Here is a 12,201-nt window from a genome sequence, read left to right on the forward strand (position 1 = left end):
TTTACAGATGGGCTATGTACAGCTGCAGTGATCGGTTAGCTGCTCAGATAGCTGATGTTTAAAGTTAGTGAGGGAAATATAAGTCTCCATCCAGCTTGAGCGATTTTTGCAATTCGTTCCAGTCATTGGCAGCAGAGAACTGGAAGGAAGGCGGCCAAAGGAGGTGTTGGTTTTGGGGATGACCAGTGAGATATACCTGCTGGAGCGCGTGCTACGGGTGGGTGTTGTTATAGTGACCAGTAAGCTGAGATAAGGCGGAGCTTGACCTAGCATAGACTTATAGATGACCTGGAGCCAGTGGGTCTGGCGTGACGAATATGTAACGAGGGCCAGCCGACTAGAGCATACAGGTCGCAGTGGCCATATCAATACAATTAACTCTTTCTAATTAACACTGTTCTAATGAAAGTGCATTTCCATAATAACAGCTATCTTCCGTAAACGTCGAACAAGGATTGAACCCATGTGCTTCAGTTTACAAAAACAGATGACTTAGCACATCTATTTCCTTCTTAGAATGTCAACATTCTGGAAAGTGGGAGTTGTGAAAAAGCTAATTTAACAACTAAATAGACTCAGCAGAGAAGTTGGGGATTAACTTTGGACCGCATACATGTTAAGTATTGGCTCTACCGTAGAGACACATCCCCTTTCTCTAGTAGTTGTGATGCCATATTGAAAAACGTGCTTTTTCTACATTGCTCCAATGAGAGTACATTTCAATGGTATCAGATGTCTTTCATGAAGGCACGGATGGGATTTGAACCCATGATCTTCTTTTTGCGAGACCGACGCCTTACCACTTGGCCACCATGCCTATCTATACAACAATGTATATCAACATTCTGGAAAGTAGTTGTTGTGAAAAGTGGAGAATCTTGGGATTGAACAGAGAACCTAAAACATATACAGCATGCACTCCCCCTCTGAGCTTCCATCCCATTTCATTTACTGAGAAAATGGAATATTAATTCAATATACTTTTTATCTACACCACTCCATTGAAACTACAATGAAATGATAGCAGCAAATCTTAACTACTTTGGGCTCAAGGGGCAGTATTGAGTAGCCAGATAAAAAGGCCTCGTACTCAATTCTTGCTCGTACAGTATGCATATTATTATTACTATTGGATAGAAAACACTCTCTAGTTTCTAAAACCGTTTGAATTATTTCTCTGAGTGAAACAGAACTCGACTTAGAGCAATTTTCCTATGTGAATGTCAGACTGCAGAATTTTGCTGGCTGTTCTGAGACCTGTGTATTAATTTGCCTGTCCTCTATTGGTTGAGATGCACTGCATACGCCTTCCACTGGGTGTCAGCGAATAGGGAGAGTTGAAATGGAGTTTCTACGTAGGTTATAAATTGCTTGGAACCGAAGTGTCCCATCTGTCCACTCTTCGCTCTGACGCAGGAAGGGTCTTGGCATGTCTTTTTAGAAGCTCCCGTATTAGCTCCTAGATATATCCGGCTCTGTTTTTATTCAATATAGGTGTTGAAGACATCGTAATGTTGTTATTTTAAACCGAATTATATCAGTTTATGTCAGTATATTGCGATTTTCGGGTATTTATTTTCGTGACGTTTTAGGAAGTTGGGTATCTCTGGCCCACATGGCTATTGTTTATTGCTAATTGCAACGTTGAAGACGACGTTCTCCAACCTAGCAACGATTCTTTTGGACAAAGGAAACATTTCCCAAGATTCTGATGGGAGTTCATCTAAAAGTAAGAACTATTTATGCTGATAATTCATTGTTCTGTTGAAAAATGTAAAATGCATAAGACGCCATTTCCTGCAGTGTAGCCTTGCGTTATCGCAGCCTGTATTGCGCAGTAAGGTTAATTTTAAAAATGTCATTTAGCGATTGCATTAAGAACTAATTTGTCTTTCAATTGCTGTCCAACCTGTATTTTTTTTGTCAAGTTTATGAATAGTATTCGATAAGAAAAGGTGCCTTTACAAGATGGCGCCGGACAGATTGCTTGACGTTATGGACACTATTCTCATTGTATAAGCACGATTTGTGCCGCTAAATATGCACATTTTCGAACAAACTCTATATGCATTGTGTAATATGATGTTACAGGACTGTCATCTGAAGAATTCTGAGAAGGTTAGTGGAAAAATTAATATATTTTGGTGGTTTATACGTTATAGCTATTTTAGCCTTGAATCAATGCTGTTGTTATGTTTGCTATTGTGCTAAGCTAATATAACGCTATATTGTGTTTTCGCTGTAAAACACTTGATACATCGGAAATATTGTCTGGAATCACAAGATGCCTGTCTTTCAATTGCTGTACACTATGTATTTTTCAGAAATGTTTTATGATGAGTATTTAGTTATTTGGCGTTGGTGTCTGTAATTTTTCTGTCTGCTTTCGGTGCAATTTCTGACTGTAGCTGCAATGTAAACTATGATTTATACCTGAAATATGCACATTTTTCTAACAAAACATATGCTATACAATAAATATGTTATCAGACTGTCATCTGATGAAGTTGTTTCTTGGTTAGTGGCTATTTATATCTTTATTTGGTCGAATTTGTGATAGCTACTGATGTAGTAAAAAACTGATGGAGTAAAAATAGTGGTGTCTTTTGCTAACGTGGTTAGCTAATAGATTTACATATTGTGTCTTCCCTGTAAAACATTTTAAAAATCGGACATGTTGGCTTAAATCACAAGATGTGTACCTTTCATCTGGTGTCTTGGACTTGTTAATGTGTGAAAGTTAAATATTTAAAATATATATATTTTGAATTTCGCGCCCTGCACTTGAAGTGGCTGTTGTCATAAATGTACCGACGTCGGGCTTGCACGCCAAACAGGTTAAAACAGTTACGGACAGGGATCGAACACATGAACTTCAGTTTTTGAAAATTAGGCCATAAAAGTTGGCAACCATGCCACTTCTGTTCTATAAATGTGCGAACAGGGATTGAAAGCATGTTCTTCAGATTACAAGACCAAATGATTTAGCACATTTCTGTTTCCTGCTAAGAATTTCAACATTCTGGAAAGTAGGTTTTGGGTCAATGCAAAAATGTAAATTGGAGAAACTGGGGATTGAACCCAGGACCTCATACATGCAAAGCATGCACTCTACCACTGAGCTACATCCCCTTTCTGGGGAATATGAAAATGTTTCTGTTTTTGTATTATTTAACCTTTATTTTACCAGGAAAGCTTGTGGAGAACAAGTTCTCATTTACAACTGCGACCTGGCTAAGATAAAGCGAAGCAGTGCAACACAAACAACAACACAGAGTTACACATTTAGAATAAACAAACGTACAGTCAATTACATAATAGTAGAAAAAAAAGAATGTCTATACATAGTGTTTGCAAATGTCGTGAGGAGGTAAGGCAATAAATAGGCCATAGTAGCGAATGAATTACAATTTAGCAAAGGGAGGGAATAATAAGTATCCTTCCAGCTTCAGCAATTTTTGCAATTCGTTCCAGTCATTGGCAGCAGAGAACTGGAAGGAAAGAAGGCCAAAGGAGGTGTTGGTTTTGGGAATGACCAGTGAGATATACCTGTTGGAGCGCGTGCTACGGGTGGGTGTTGTTATCGTGACCAGTAAGCTGAGATAAGGCGGAGCTTGACCTAGCATAGACTTATAGATGACCTGGAGCCAGTGGGTCTGGCGTGACGAATATGTAACGAGGGCCAGCCGACTAGAGCATACAGGTCGCAGTGGCCATATCAATACAATTAACTCTTTCTAATTAACACTGTTCTAATGAAAGTACATTTCCATAATAACAGCTATCTTCCGTAAACGTCGAACAAGGATTGAACCCATGTGCTTCAGTTTACAAAAACAGATGACTTAGCACATCTATTTCCTTCTTAGAATGTCAACATTCTGGAAAGTGGGAGTTGTGCAAAAGCTAATTTAACAACTAAATAGACTCAGCAGAGAAGTTGGGGACTAACTTTGGACCGCATACATGTTAAGTATTGGCTCTACCGTAGAGACACATCCCCTTTCTCTCGTAGTTGTGATGCCATATTGAAAAACTTGCTTTTTATACAGTGCTCCAATGAGAGTACATTTCAATGGTATCAGATGTCTTTCATGAAGGCACGGATGGGATTTGAACCCATGATCTTCGGTTTACGAGACCGACGCCTTACCACTTGGCCACCATTCCTATCTATACAACAAGGTATATCAACATTCTGGAAAGTAGTAGTTGTGTAAATGTGTTTTTGGCACACAAATAAACTCAGTGGAGAATCTTGGGATTGAACAGAGGACCTCAAACATATACAGCATGCACTCCCCCTCTGAGCTTCCATCCCATTTAATTTACAGAGAAAATGGAATATTAATTCAATATACTTTTTATCTACACCACTCCATTGAAACTACAATGAAATGATAGCAGCAATTCTTAAAACAGTTACGGACAGGGATCGAACACATGAACTTCAGTTTTTGAAAATTATGCCATAAAAGTTGGCAACCATGCCACTTCTGTTCTATAAATGTGCGAACAGGGATTGAACACATGTTCTTCAGATTACAAGACCAAATGATTTAGCACATCTCGGTTTCCTGCTAAGAATTTCAACATTCTGGAAAGTAGGTTTTGGGTCAATGCAAAAATGTAAACTGGAGAATCTGGGGATTGAACCCAGGACCTCATACATGCAAAGCATGCGCTCTACCACTGAGCTACATCTCCTTTCTGGGGAATATGAAAATGTTTCTTTTTTTGTGATATTTCACCTTTATTTTACCAGGAAAGCTTATGGAGAACAAGTTCTCATTTACAACTGCGACCTGGCTAAGATAAAGCAAAGCAGTGCAACACAAACAACAACACAGAGTTACACATTTAGAATAAACAAACGTACAGTCAATTACATAATAGTAGAAAAAAAAGAATGTCTATACATAGTGTTTGCAAATGTCGTGAGGAGGTAAGGCAATAAATAGGCCATAGTAGCGAATGAATTACAATTTAGCAAATTAACACTGGTGTGATAGATGAGCAGATGATGATGTGCAAGTAGAAATACTGGTGTGCAAAAGAGCAGAAAGTAAATAAAAACAAAATGAGGATGAGGTAGGTAGATTGGGTGGGCTATTTACAGATGGGCTATGTACAGCTGCAGTGATCGGTTAGCTGCTCAGATAGCTGATGTTTAAAGTTAGTGAGGGAAATATAAGTCTCCATCCAGCTTCAGCGATTTTTGCAATTCGTTCCAGTCATTGGCAGCAGAGAACTGGAAGGAAAGGCAGCCAAAGGAGGTGTTGGTTTTGGGGATTGACCAGTGAGATATACCTGCTGGAGCGCGTGCTACGGGTGGGTGTTGTTATCGTGACCAGTAAGCTGAGATAAGGCGGAGCTTGACCTAGCATAGACTTATAGATGACCTTGAGCCAGTGGGTCTGGCGTGATGAATATGTAACGATGGCCAGCCGACTAGAGCATACAGGTCGCAGTGGCCATATCAATACAATTAACTCTTTCTTTACACTGTTCTAATGAAAGTACATTTCCTTAATAACAGCTATCTTCCGTAAACGTCGAACAAGGATTGAACCCATGTGCTTCAGTTTACAAAAACAGATGACTTAGCACATCTATTTCCTTCTTAGAATGTCAACATTCTGGAAAGTGGGAGTTGTGCAAAAGCTAATTTAACAACTAAATAGACTCAGCAGAGAAGTTGGGGATTAACTTTGGACCGCATACATGTTAAGTATTGGCTCCACCGTAGAGACACATCCCCTTTCTCTAGTAGTTGTGATGCCATATTGAAAAACTTGTTTTTTCTACAGTGCTCCAATGAGAGTACATTTCAATGGTATCAATCAATTTTTTTTTTTTTTATATAGCCCTTCGGACATCAGCTAATATCTCGAAGTGCTGTACAGAAACCCAGCCTAAAACCCCAAACAGCTAGTAATGCAGGTGTAGAAGCACGGTGGCTAGGAAAAACTCCCTAGAAAGGCCAAAACCTAGGAAAAAACCTAGAGAGGAACCAGGCTATGAGGGGTGGCCAGTCCTCTTCTGGCTGTGCCGGGTGGAGATTATAACAGAACTATGCCAAGATGTTCAAAAATGTTCATAAGTGACAATCATGGTCAAATAATAATCATGAATAATTTTCAGTTGGCTTTTCATAGCTGATCATTAAGAGTTGAAAAACAACAGGTCTGGGACAGGTGGCGGTTCCATAGCCGCAGGCAGAACAGCTGAAACTGGAATAGCAGCAAGGCCAGGCGGACTGGGGACAGCAAGGAGTCACCACGGGCGGCAGTCCCGACGCATGGTCCTAGGGCCCAGGTCCTCCGAGAGAAAGAAAGAGAGAAGGAGAAAATTAGAGAGAGCCAAGATTTTCAAAATGTTCATAAATGACAAGCATGGTCAAATAATAATCAGGAATAAATCTCAGTTGGCTTTTCATAGCCGATCATTAAGAGTTGAAAACAGCAGGTCTGGGACAGGTAGGGGTTTCATAACCGCAGGCAGAACAGTTGAAACTGGAATAGCAGCAAGGCCGGGCGGACTGGGGACAGCAAGGTGTCAGCATGCCCGGTAGTCCTGACGTATGGTCCTAGGGCTCAGGTTCTCAGAGAGAAAGAGAGAACGAGAGAATTAGAGAGAGCATACTTAAATTCACACAGGACACTGGATAAGACAGGAGAAGTACTCCAGGTATAACCAACTGACCCTAGCCCCCCGACACATAAACTACTGCAGCATAAATACTGGAGGCTGAGACAGGAGCGGTCAGGAGACACTGTGGCCCCATCCGAAGAAACCCCCGGACAGGGCCAAACAGGAAGGATATAACCCCACCCACTCTGCCAAAGCACAGCCCCCACACCACTAGAGGGATATCCTCAACCACCAACTTACAATCCTGAGACAAGGCCGAGTATAGCCCACAAAGGTCTCCACCACAGCACAAACCAAGGGGGGGTGCCAACCCAGACAGGAAGATCACGTCAGTAACTCAACCCACTCAAGTGACGCACCCCTCCTAGGGACGGCATGAAAGAGCACCAGCAAGCCAGTGACTCAGCCCCAGTAACAGGATTAGAGGCAGAGAATCCCAGTGGAGAGAGGGGAACCGGCCCGGCAGAGACAGCAAGGGCGGTTCGTTGCTCCAGAGCCTTTCCGTTCACCTTCACACTCCTGGGCCAGACTACACTCAATCATATGACCTACTGAAGAGATAAGTCTTCAGTAAAGACTTAAAGGTTGAGACCGAGTCTGCGTCTCTCACATGGGTAGGCAGACTGTTCCATAAAAATGGAGATCTATAGGAGAAAGCCCTGCCTCCCGCTGTTTGCTTAGAAATTCTAGGGACAATTAGGAGGCCTGCGTCTTGTGACCGTAGCGTACGTATTGGTATGTACGGCAGGACCAACTCGGAAAGATAGGTAGGAGCAAGCCCATGTAACGCTTTATAGGTTAACAGTAAAACCTTGAAATCAGCCCTTGCCTTAACAGGAAGCCAGTGTAGGGAAGCTAGCACTGGAGTAATATGATCAAATTTCTTGGTTCTAGTCAGGATTCTAGCAGCCGTATTTAGCACTAACTGATATTTATTTAGTGCTTTATCCGGGTAGCCGGAAAGTAGAGCATTGCAGTAGTCTAACCTAGAAGTAACAAATGCATGGATTAATTTTTCTGCATCATTTTTGGACAGAAAATTTCTGATTTTTGCAATGTTACGTAGATGGAAAAAAGCTGTCCTTGAAACAGTCTTGATATGTTCGTCAAAAGAGAGATCAGGGTCAAGAGTAACGCCGAGGTCCTTCACAGTTTTATTTGAGACGACTTTACAACCATCAAGATGAATTGTCAGATTTAACAGAAGATCTCTTTGTTTCTTGGGACCTAGAACAAGCATCTCTGTTTTGTCCGAGTTTAAAAGTAGAAAGTTTTCAGCCATCCACTTCCTTATGTCTGAAACACAGGCTTCTAGCGAGGGCAATTTTGGGGCTTCACCATGTTTCATTGAAATGTACAGCTGTGTGTCATCCGCATAGCAGTGAAAGTTAACATTATGTTTTCGAATAATATCCCCAAGAGGTAAAATATATAGTGAAAACAGTAGTGGTCCTAAAACGGAACCTTGAGGAACACCGAAATGTACAGTTGATTTGTCAGAGGAAAGACCATTCACAGAGACAAACTGATATCTTTCCGACAGGTAAGATCTAAACCAGGCCAGAACTTGTCCGTGTAGACCAATTTGGGTTTCCAGTCTCTCCAAAAGAATGTGGTGATCGATGGTGTCAAAGGCAGCACTAAGGTCTAGTAGCACGAGGACAGATGCAGAGCCTCGGTCTGACGCCATTAAAAGGTCATTTACCACCTTCACAAGTGCAGTCTCAGTGCTATGATGGGGTCTAAAACCAGACTGAAGCATTTCGTATACATTGTTTGTCTTCAGAAAGGCAGTGAGTTGCTGCGCAACAGCTTTTTCAATTTTTTTTGAGAGGAATGGAAGATTCGATATAGGCCGATAGTTTTTTATATTTTCCGGGTCAAGGTTTGGCTTTTTCAAGAGAGGCTTTATCACTGCCACTTTTAGTGAGTTTGGTACACATCCGGTGGATAGAGAGCTGTTTATTATGTTCAACATAAGAGGGCCAAGCACAGGAAGCAGCTCCTTCAGCAGTTTAGTAGGAATAGGATCCAGTATGCAGCTTGAAGGTTTAGAGGCCATGATTATTTTCATCATTGTGTCAAGAGATATAGTACTAAAACACTTAAGTGTCTCTCCCGATCCCAGGCCCTCGCAGAGCTGTGCAGATCCAGGACAGCTAAGCCCTGGAGGAATACGCAGATTCAAAGAGGAGTCCGTAATTTGCTTTCTAATGGTCATGATCTTTTCCTCAAAGAAGTTCATGAATTTATTACTGCTGAAGTGAAAGCCATCCTCTCTTGGGGAATGCTGCTTTTTAGTTAGCTTTGCAACAGTATCAAAAAGAAATTTTGGATTGTTCTTATTTTCCTCGATTAAGTTGTAAAAGTAGGATGATCGAGCAGCAGTGAGGGCTCTTCGGTACCGCACGGTACTGTCTTTCCAAGCTAGTCGGTAGACTTCCAGTTTGGTATTGGCGCCATTTCCATTCCAATTTCCTGGAAGCTTGCTTCAAAGCTCGGGTATTTTCTGTATACCAGGGAGCTAGTTTCTTATGACAAATGTTTTTCGTTTTTAGGGGTGCAACTGCATCTAGGGTATTGCGCAAGGTTAAATTGAGTTCCTCAGTTAATGGTATCAAATGTCTTTCATAAAGGCATGGATGGGATTTGAACCCATGATCTTCGGTTTACAAGACCGACGCCTTACCACTTGGCCACCATGCCTATCTATACAACAATGTATATCAACATTCTGGAAAGTAGTAGTTTTGTAAATGTGAATTTGGCACACAAATAAACTCAGTGGAGAATCTTGGGATTGAACAGAGGACCTCAAACATATACAGCATGCACTCCCCCTCTGAGCTTCCATCCCATTTCATTTGCTGAGAAAATTTAATATTAATTCAATATACTTATTATATACACCACTCCATTGAAACTACAATGAAATGATGGCAGCAATTCTTAAAACAGTTACGGACAGGGATCGAACACATGAACTTCAGTTTTTGAAAATTATGCCATAAAAGTTGGCAACCATGACACTTCTGTTCTATAAATGTGCGAACAGGGATTGAAGGCGTGTTCTTCAGATTACAAGACCAAATGATTTAGCACATCTCTGTTTCCTGCTAAGAATTTCAACATTCTGGAAAGTAGGTTTTGGGTCAATGCAAAAATGTAAATTTGAGAAACTGGGGATTGAACCCAGGACCTCATACATGCAAAGCATGCGCTCTACCACTGAGCTACATCCCCTTTTTGGGGAATATGAAAATGTTTCTTTTTTTGTATTATTTCACCTTTACTTTACCAGGAAAGCTTGTGGAGAACAAGTTCTCATTTACAACTGCGACCTGGCTAAGATAAAGCAAAGCAGTGCAACACAAACAACAACACAGAGTTACACATTTAGAATAAACAAACGTACAGTCAATTACATAATAGTAGAAACAAAAGAATGCCTATACATAGTGTTTGCAAATGTCATGAGGAGGTAAGGAAATAAATAGGCCATAGTAGCGAATGAATTACAATTTAGCAAATTAACACTGGTGTGATAGATGAGCAGATGATGATGTGCAAGTAGAAATACTGGTGTGCAAAAGAGCAGAAAGTAAATAAAAACAAAATGGGGATGAGGTAGGTAGATTGGGTGGGCTATTTACAGATGGGCTATGTACAGCTGCAGTGATCGGTTAGCTGCTCAGATAGCTGATGTTTAAAGTTAGTGAGGGAAATATAAGTCTCCATCCAGCTTCAGCGATTTTTGCAATTCGTTCCAGTCATTGGCAACAGAGAACTGGAAGGAAAGGTGGCCAAAGGAGGTGTTGGTTTTGGGGATGACCAGTGAGATATACCTGCTGGAGCGCTTGCTACGGGTGGGTGTTGTTATCGTGACCAGTAAGCTGAGATAAGGCGGAGCTTGACCTAGCATAGACTTATAGATGACCTGGAGCCAGTGGGTCTGGCGTGACGAATATGTAACGAGGGCCAGCCGACTAGAGCATACAGGTCGCAGTGGCCATATCAATACAATTAACTCTTTCTAATTAACACTGTTCTAATGAAAGTACATTTCCATAATAACAGCTATCTTCCGTAAACGTCGAACAAGGATTGAACCCATGTGCTTCAGTTTACAAAAACAGATGACTTAGCACATCTATTTCCTTCTTAGAATGTCAACATTATGGAAAGTGGGAGTTGTGCAAAAGCTAATTTAACAACTAAATACACTCAGCAGAGAAGTTGGGGATTAACTTTGGACCGCATACATGTTAAGTATTGGCTCTACCGTAGAGACACATCGCCTTTCTCTAGTAGTTGTGATGCCATATTGAAAAACATGCTTTTTTTACAGTGCTCCAATGAGAGTACATTTCAATGGTATCAGATGTCTTTCATAAAGGCACGGATGGGATTTAAACCCATGATCTTGGTTTACGAGACCGACGCCTTACCACTTGGCCACCATGCCTATCTATACAACAATGTATATCAACATTCTGGAAAGTAGTAGTTGTGTAAATGTGTTTTTGGCACACAAATAAACTCAGTGGAGAATCTTGGGATTGAACAGAGAACCTCAAACATATACAGCATGCACTCCCCCTCAGAGCTTCCATCCCATTTCATTTGCTGAGAAAATGGAATATTAATTCAATATACTTTTTAAATACAACACTCCATTGAAACTACAATGAAATGATAGCAGCAATTCTTAAAACAGTTACAGACAGGGATGAAACACATGAACTTCAGTTTTTGAAAATTATGCCATAAAAGTTGGCAACCATGCCACTTCTGTTCTATAAATGTGCGAACAGGGATTGAAAGCATGTTCTTCAGATTACAAGAGCAAATGATTTAGCACATCTCGGTTTCCTGCTAAGAATTTCAACATTCTGGAAAGTAGGTTTTGGGTCAATGCAAAAATGTAAATTGGAGAACCTGGGGATTGAACCCAGGACCTCATACATGCAAAGCATGCGCTCTACCACTGAGCTACATGCCCTTTCTGGGGAACATGAAAATGTTTCTTTTTTTGTATTATTTCACCTTTATTTTACCAGGAAAGCTTGTGGAGAACAAGTTCTCATTTACAACTGCGACCTGGCTAAGATAAAGCAAAGCAGTGCAACACAAACAACAACACAGAGTTACACATTTAGAATAAACAAACGTACAGTCAACTACATAATAGTAGAAAAAAAAGAATGCCTATACATAGTGTTTGCAAATGTCGTGAGGAGGTAAGGCAATAAATAGGCCATAGTAGCGAATGAATTACAATTTAGCAAATGAACACTGGTGTGATAGATGAGCAGATGATGATGTGCAAGTAGAAATACTGGTGTGCAAAAGAGCAGAAAGTAAAAAAAACAAAATGGGGATGAGGTAGGTAGATTGGGTGGGCTATTTACAGATGGGCTATGTACAGCTGCAGTGATCGGTTAGCTGCTCAGATAGCTGATGTTTAAAGTTAGTGAGGGAAATATAAGGCTTCATCCAGCTTCAGCGATTTTCGCAATTCGTTCCAGTCATTGGCAGCAGAGAACT

The 12,201-nt window shown here is 40.8% G+C and overlaps 4 non-coding genes across 4 annotated transcripts; all 4 read right to left on the reverse strand.

Annotated features, from left to right (window-relative positions):
- Positions 1-745: 745 nt before the first annotated feature.
- Positions 746-817, reverse strand: trnaa-cgc (transfer RNA alanine (anticodon CGC)). Its single transcript has one exon. It is a non-coding gene; the product is annotated as a tRNA-Ala (tRNA).
- Positions 818-4,098: 3,281 nt separating this feature from the next.
- trnat-cgu (transfer RNA threonine (anticodon CGU)) lies at positions 4,099-4,170 on the reverse strand. The gene has a single exon. It is a non-coding gene; the product is annotated as a tRNA-Thr (tRNA).
- Positions 4,171-9,288: 5,118 nt separating this feature from the next.
- On the reverse strand, positions 9,289-9,360 carry trnat-ugu (transfer RNA threonine (anticodon UGU)). The gene has a single exon. It is a non-coding gene; the product is annotated as a tRNA-Thr (tRNA).
- Positions 9,361-11,048: 1,688 nt separating this feature from the next.
- Positions 11,049-11,119, reverse strand: trnat-cgu (transfer RNA threonine (anticodon CGU)). Its single transcript has one exon. It is a non-coding gene; the product is annotated as a tRNA-Thr (tRNA).
- Positions 11,120-12,201: the final 1,082 nt, after the last annotated feature.

This window comes from Salvelinus fontinalis, unplaced genomic scaffold (assembly GCF_029448725.1).
Source record: "Salvelinus fontinalis isolate EN_2023a unplaced genomic scaffold, ASM2944872v1 scaffold_0458, whole genome shotgun sequence".
Classification (NCBI taxonomy): Eukaryota; Metazoa; Chordata; class Actinopteri; order Salmoniformes; family Salmonidae; genus Salvelinus; species Salvelinus fontinalis.